General features: G+C 69.8%; 1 non-coding gene across 1 annotated transcript; it reads right to left on the minus strand.

Moving 5' to 3' along the window:
* Window positions 1-494: 494 nt before the first annotated feature.
* Window positions 495-613, minus strand: LOC132247354 (5S ribosomal RNA). The gene has a single exon (XR_009458652.1). It is a non-coding gene; the product is annotated as a 5S ribosomal RNA (ribosomal RNA).
* Window positions 614-7,148: the final 6,535 nt, after the last annotated feature.

A 7,148-nucleotide genomic window follows, 5' to 3' on the forward strand; every position in this document is an offset into this window, starting at 1 on the left:
ATCGCGGCGGTTGACCTCGGCTCCCAAAAGCCACGACTTGGGCTCCAAAGCCGCCCCCCCGCCGTCGGCTGGCCGGGGGTTGACCTGGTCTCCGGAATTCCTGACGCCCGGGCTTGAAGTCCCGGCGCATCCCCGAGGGCGCAGGAGCAGCCCCCGCACATCCTTCAGGGGCTTAAGCCTCGGAAAAGTGCGCCCCCGCACGGAGGCTTAAGCCTCCGCTCCCAAGGCAGGGTGGACCTGGGCTCCGGAAGGCTCCGGAGGGCTGGCCTGGGGTTGACCTGGGGCCGGAAAGCCCCCCTAGGCCGGCCTGGGGTTGACCTGGTCTCCGGAATTCCTGCCGCCTGGCCTGGAACTCCCAACGCAGCCCCGGGGGAAGAGAAGCAGCCCCGGACATCCGCCGGGGGCTTAAGCCTGGGAAAAGTGCCCCCCCCCCGCTCCGAGGCTTAAGCCTCCGTGAGCTCCCCCCCCCCCCCCCGAGGCGCAAAAGGGCGGGAGGCCTACGGCACCCGGGATTCCCAGGCGGTCTCCCATCCAGGTACTAGCCGGGCCCGGGACTGCTTAGCTTCCGAGATCGGACGGGATCGGGCGCGATCAGCCCGGTCTGGCCGTAGGCGGCGGGGAAAGGTAAGGCGGGGGTCCGCAGAGGCTCGCAGGGGGTGGACACGGTGCCTGGAAGTCCCCTCTGGAAGGCACGGGGTTGAGACGGTGCCCGCAAGTCCCGATGGCGAGGCCAGGGGCGGGCGGACCTGGGGAGCGAGCGGAAAAGCCCATCGGCATCCATGGGGTTGACCTGGGGAGCCTAAATGCCCCTAGGAATACGTGGGGTGGAGCTGGGGAGCGGAAAAGCCCCTAGGAATACTTGGGGTGGAGCTGGGGAGCGAAAATCCCCATAGGAATACATGGGGTGGAGCTGGGGAGCGAAAAAGCCCCTAGGAATACATGGGGTTGACCTGGGGACCGAGAAAGCCCATAGGAACACATGGGGTTGACCTGGGGACCGAAAAAGCCCATAGCAACACATGGGGCTGACCTGGGGACCGAAAGAGCCCATCGGCATCCATGGGGGGGAGCTGGGGAGCGGAAAAGCCCCTAGGAATACATGGGGTGGAGCTGGGGAGCGAAAAAACCCCTAGGAATACTTGGGGGGGAGCTGGGGAGCGAAAAAGCCCTTAGGAATACATGGGGGGGGAGCTGGGGAGCGGAAAAGCCCCTAGGAATACATGGGGTGGAGCTGGGGAGCGAAAAAACCCCTAGGAATACTTGGGGTGGAGCTGGGGACCGAAAAAGCCCTTAGGAATACATGGGGGGGGAGCTGGGGAGCGAAAAAGCCCCTAGGAATACTTGGGGTTGACCTGGGGACTGAAAATCCCCATAGGAATAAATGGGGTGGAGCTGGGGAGCGAAAAAGCCCCTAGGAATACTTGGGGTGGAGCTGGGGACCGAAAAAGCCCATAGGCATCCATGGGGTTGACCTGGGGAGCGAAAATCCCGATAGGCATCCATGGGGTTGACCTGGGGAGCGAAAATCCCCATAGGCATACGTGGGGTTGACCTGGTGCCCGCCCCCCCCACGGAAGTCCGTATGAGGTTTTTGAAACGGGCCTTGCCCGGGCCTTCGATCCAGGAGGGCGGACACTTTCGGCGGTTCGTCCCGGTGGCTGGGCCGGGTGCCGCATCTACAATATAGCCAAGAAACGTTCGCGGAGATTTTCGAGAACACGTTTTTAAGGACCCTCAATGCCCATGTTCGGTTCCAGAAAGCCGGTCAGAGGGATCTTCGGGGCAGAACCCTGCCGTGCTGAGGGGCCAAACCCGAGTTTGGAGCCAGGTCAACGGGGAAAACCGGAAAAGGGCCGGAGAAGGCGGTCAGGCCGGGCGAGAGTTCCAGGAGCTCGGCCACAATTCCGATCTCGTCCCGGTCAAGGGCTCCGTGGAAGGGCAGCCCGGGGGGCGGGTCCAAGGGCCCCGGCAGGGACCCGGGCCTCCGGGGTCGGAGCCGAGGCACCCCGCCGAGGGGTGGTCGTCCCGGGCCAAGGCGGCGGGAGCCCGGGCAGGACTCCGCGGGGCAGGCCGGGCGGGAGTTCCAGGAGCCCGGCCGCGATTCCGACTTCTCCCCGGTGCCCTGCCCGGAGGCCGGGCAGGTCCGGGGGCCTTCGGCGCGGGCGGCGGGATGCTCCCGCGGGGGAGACGAGCCGTGCTGGGCCCCGGGAGGGAGGCCCGGGGTCGACCTGGCGCCGGGGCTCCGGCCCTGGAAGTCCCGATGAGGTTTTTCAAACGGGCCGTGCCCGGGCCTTCGCTCCAGGAGGGCGGACACTTTCGGCGGTTGCCCCCGGTGGCTGGGCCGGGTGCCGCATCTACAATATTGCCAGGAAAGGTCCGCGGAGATTTTCGGGGACACGCTTTTCGGGACCCTAGTTGCCCATCTTGGGTTCCAGGAGGTCGGGCAGGGGTACCTCCGGGACCGGACCGTGCTGCAGGAGGGGGTCAACCCCGGGTTTGGCTCCATGTCGACTGGAGCTCCGGCCCAGGGGCGGGCCGGGCGAGAGTTCCAGGAACCCGGCCGCGATTCCGGCTTCTCCCCGGTGCCCTGCCCGGAGGCCGGGCAGGTCCGGGGGCCTTCGGCGCGGGCGGCGGGCTGCTCCCGCGGGGGAGACGAGCCTCTCTGGGGCCCGGGAGGTTGGCCCTGGGTCGACCTGGCGCCGGGGCTCGGGCTCCGGAAGTCCGTATGAGGTTTTTCAAACGGGCCGTGCCCGGGCCTTCGCTCCAGGAGGGCGGACACTTTCGGCGGTTCGTCCCGGTGGCTGGGCCGGGTGCCGCATCTACAATATTGCCGAGAAAGGTCCGCGGAGATTTTCGGGGACACGGTTTCCGGGACCCTAGATGCCCATCTTGGGTTCCAGGAGCTCGGACGGAGGAACCTCCGGGGCCGGACCGTGCTGCAGGAGGGGTTCAACCGCGAGTTTGGCTCCATGTCGACTGGAGCTCCGGCCCAGGGGCGGGCCGAGCGGCTTGGCCGGGCGAGAGTTCCAGGAGCCCGGCCGCGATTCCGGCTTCTCCCCGGTGCCCTGCCCGGAGGCCGGGCGGGTCCGGGGGCCTTCGGCTGCGGGCAGCGGGCTGCTCCCGCGGGGGAGACGAGCCGCCCTAACGCCCGGGAGGGAGGCCCGGGGTCGACCTGGCTCCCGAGCTCCGGCCCTGGAAGTCCGTATGAGGATTTTCAAACGGGCCGTGCCCGGGCCTTCGCTCCAGGAGGCCGGACACTTTCGGCGGTTGCTCCCGGCGGCTGGGCCGGGTGCCGCATCTACAATATTGCCGAGAAAGGTCCGCGGAGATTTTCGGGGACACGGGTTTCGGGACCCTAGATGCCCATCTTGGGTTCCAGGAGCTCGGACGGAGGAACCTCCGGGGCCGGACCGTGCTGCAGGAGAGGTTCAACCGCGAGTTTGGCTCCATGTCGACTGGAGCTCCGGCCCAGGGGCGGGCCGAGCGGCTTGGCCGGGCGAGAGTTCCAGGAGCCCGGCCGCGATTCCGGCTTCTCCCCGGTGCCCTGCCCGGAGGCCGGGCAGGTCCGGGGGCCTTCGGCGAGGGCGGCGGGCTGCTCCCGCGGGGGAGACGAGCCGTGCTGGGCCCCGGGAGGGAGGCCCGCGGTCGACCTGGCGCCGGGGCTCCGGCCCTGGAAGTCCGTATGAGGTTTTTCAAACGGGCCTTGCCCGGGCCTTCGCTCCAGGAGGCCGGACACTTTCGGCGGTTCGTCCCGGTGGCTGGGCCGGGTGCCGCATCTGCAATATTGCCAGGAAAGGTTCGCGGAGATTTTCGAGGACACGGGTTTCGGGACCCTAGATGCCCATCTTGGGTTCCAGGAGCTCGGACGGAGGAACCTCCGGGGCCGGACCGTGCTGCAGGCGAGGGTCAACCCCGAGTTTGGCTCCATGTCGACTGGCGCTCCGGCCCGGGGGGCGGGCCGGGCGGGCAGGCCGGGCGAGAGTTCCAGGAACCCGGCCGCGATTCCGGCTTCGACCCGGTCGACTGCACGGCGGGCGTGCAGGCCGGCGGCGACTCCCAGGGCCCCTTCCAGGCTGCGGGGCCCAGCGGTTGGAGCCCGGCTACCCCGGCGAGGGGCGGAAGAACCTGCACGGCGCGGCCGGAGAACCCGGCATGCATGCGCGGGGCAGGCCGGGCAGGAGTTCCAGGAGCCCGGCCACGATTCCTACTTCTCCCCGGTGCCCTGCCCGGAGGCCGGGCGGGCCCGGGGGCCTTCGGCGCGGGCGGCGGGCGGCTTCCGCGGCGGAGACGAGCCTCTCTGGGGCCCGGGAGGTCGGCCCTGGGTCGACCTGGCGCCGGGGCTCGGGCTCCGGAAGTCCGTATGAGGTTTTTGAAACGGGCCTTGCCCGGGCCTTCGCTCCAGGAGGGCGGACACTTTCGGCGGTTGCCCCCGGTGGCTGGGCCGGGTGCCGCATCTACAATATTGCCAGGAAAGGTTCGCGGAGATTTTCGGGGACACGGATTTCGGGACCCTAGATGCCCATCTTGGGTTCCAGGAGGTCGGACGGAGGAACCTCCGGGGCCGGACCGTGCTGCAGGAGGGGGTCAAAACCGAGTTTGGCTCCAAGTCGACTGGAGCCCCGGCCCGGGGGGCGGGCCGGGCGGGCAGGCCGGGCGAGAGTTCCAGGAACCCGGCCGCGATTCCGGCTTCGACCCGGTCGACTGCACGGCGGGCGTGCAGGCCGGGGGGCGACTCGCAGGGGCCCTTCCAGGCTGCGGGGCCCAGCGGTTGGAGCCCGGCTACCCCGGCGAGGGGCGGAAGAACCTGCACGGCGCGGCGGGAGAACCCGGCATGCTTCCGCGTGGCAGGCCGGGCAGGAGTTCCAGGAGCCCGGCCACGATTCCTACTTCTCCCCGGTGCCCTGCCCGGAGGCCGGGCGGGCCCGGGGGCCTTCGCCGCGGGCGGCGGGCGGCTTCCGCGGCGGAGACGAGCCTCTCTGGGGCCCGGGAGGTCGGCCCTGGGTCGACCTGGCGCCGGGGCTCGGGCTCCGGAAGTCCGTATGAGGTTTTTGAAACGGGCCTTGCCCGGGCCTTCGCTCCAGGAGGGCGGACACTTTCGGCGGTTGCCCCCGGTGGCTGGGCCGGGTGCCGCATCTACAATATTGCCAGGAAAGGTTCGCGGAGATTTTCGGGGACACGGATTTCGGGACCCTGGATGCCCATCTTGGGTTCCAGGAGGTCGGACGGAGGAACCTCCGGGGCCGGACCGTGCTGCAGGAGGGGGTCAAAACCGAGTTTGGCTCCATGTCGACTGGAGCCCCGGCCCGGGGGGCGGGCCGGGCGGGCAGGCCGGGCGAGAGTTCCAGGAACCCGGCCGCGATTCCGGCTTCGACCCGGTCGACTGCACGGCGGGCGTGCAGGCCGGGGGGCGACTCGCAGGGGCCCTTCCACGCTGCGGGGCCCAGCGGTTGGAGCCCGGCTACCCCGGCGAGGGGCGGAAGAACCTGCACGGCGCGGCGGGAGAACCCGGCATGCTTCCGCGTGGCAGGCCGGGCAGGAGTTCCAGGAGCCCGGCCACGATTCCTACTTCTCCCCGGTGCCCTGCCCGGAGGCCGGGCGGGCCCGGGGGCCTTCGCCGCGGGCGGCGGGCGGCTTCCGCGGCGGAGACGAGCCTCTCTGGGGCCCGGGAGGTCGGCCCTGGGTCGACCTGGCGCCGGGGCTCGGGCTCCGGAAGTCCGTATGAGGTTTTTGAAACGGGCCTTGCCCGGGCCTTCGCTCCAGGAGGGCGGACACTTTCGGCGGTTGCCCCCGGTGGCTGGGCCGGGTGCCGCATCTACAATATTGCCAGGAAAGGTTCGCGGAGATTTTCGGGGACACGGATTTCGGGACCCTGGATGCCCATCTTGGGTTCCAGGAGGTCGGACGGAGGAACCTCCGGGGCCGGACCGTGCTGCAGGAGGGGGTCAAAACCGAGTTTGGCTCCAAGTCGACTGGAGCCCCGGCCCGGGGGGCGGGCCGGGCGGGCAGGCCGGGCGAGAGTTCCAGGAACCCGGCCGCGATTCCGGCTTCGACCCGGTCGACTGCACGGCGGGCGTGCAGGCCGGGGGGCGACTCGCAGGGGCCCTTCCAGGCTGCGGGGCCCAGCGGTTGGAGCCCGGCTACCCCGGCGAGGGGCGGAAGAACCTGCACGGCGCGGCGGGAGAACCCGGCATGCTTCCGCGGGGCAGGCCGGGCAGGAGTTCCAGGAGCCCGGCCACGATTCCTACTTCTCCCCGGTGCCCTGCGCGGAGGCCGGGCGGGCCCGGGGGCCTTCGGCGCGGGCATCAGGCGGCTTCCGCGGCGGAGACGTGCCTCTCTGGGGCCCGGGAGGTCGGCCCTGGGTCGACCTGGCGCCCGGGCTCGCGCTCCGGAAGTCCGTATGAGGTTTTTCAAACGGGCCTTGCCCGGGCCTTCGCTCCAGGAGGGCGGACACTTTCGGCGGTTGGCCCCGGTGGCTGGGCCGGGTGCCGCATCTACAATATTGCCAAGAAAGGTTCGCGGAGATTTTGGGGGACTCGGTTTTCAGGACCCTAAATGCCCATGTTCGGTTCCAGAAAGTCGGTCAGAGGAACCTCCGGGGCAAAAGAACCGTGCCGCGCTGCCTTGTCAACCGAGCGTGGAGGCAGCGTGCCCCGATCCGGCGGGCCTGGCCGTGCGAGAGTTCCAGGCTCTGGCCCGCGATTCCGGCTCCCGCCCCCCCCCCCGGTGATGGGCTCGGAGGTCGGGCAGGCAGCGGTGCTTGCTTCCCCAGGAGTGGCGGGGCTCTCCTGACGGGGAACCGGGAGGACCTGGTGTCCGCCGTGGGACTTGGAAAACTTCTGCTCGGTTGCGTTGGGAGCGGTTAACGTGGGAGCTCCGGCCGGGAGCGGCCCGGCGGGCCAGGCCGGGGGAGAGTTCCAGGAGACCGGCCACCGCTCCGGTTTCGCCCCGGTGACCTGCCGCCCTCCCTTACGGCGTTCAGGGCAAGCCGGGGGCGCTTCCTCGGGAGCGGCGGGCTTCTCCTGCCAGAGAGCCGTGTTGACCTGGTGTCCGGCGTGGGACTTAGAAAAAAATTTCGCTGCTGGGGGGCGAGCGGTTGACCTGGGCCCGCCGGAGAGGCCTGGAAGTCCGTATGAGGTTTTTGAAATGGG

Source organism: Alligator mississippiensis, unplaced genomic scaffold, assembly GCF_030867095.1.
Source record: "Alligator mississippiensis isolate rAllMis1 unplaced genomic scaffold, rAllMis1 scaffold_67, whole genome shotgun sequence".
In the NCBI taxonomy this organism is placed as follows: Eukaryota; Metazoa; Chordata; order Crocodylia; family Alligatoridae; genus Alligator; species Alligator mississippiensis.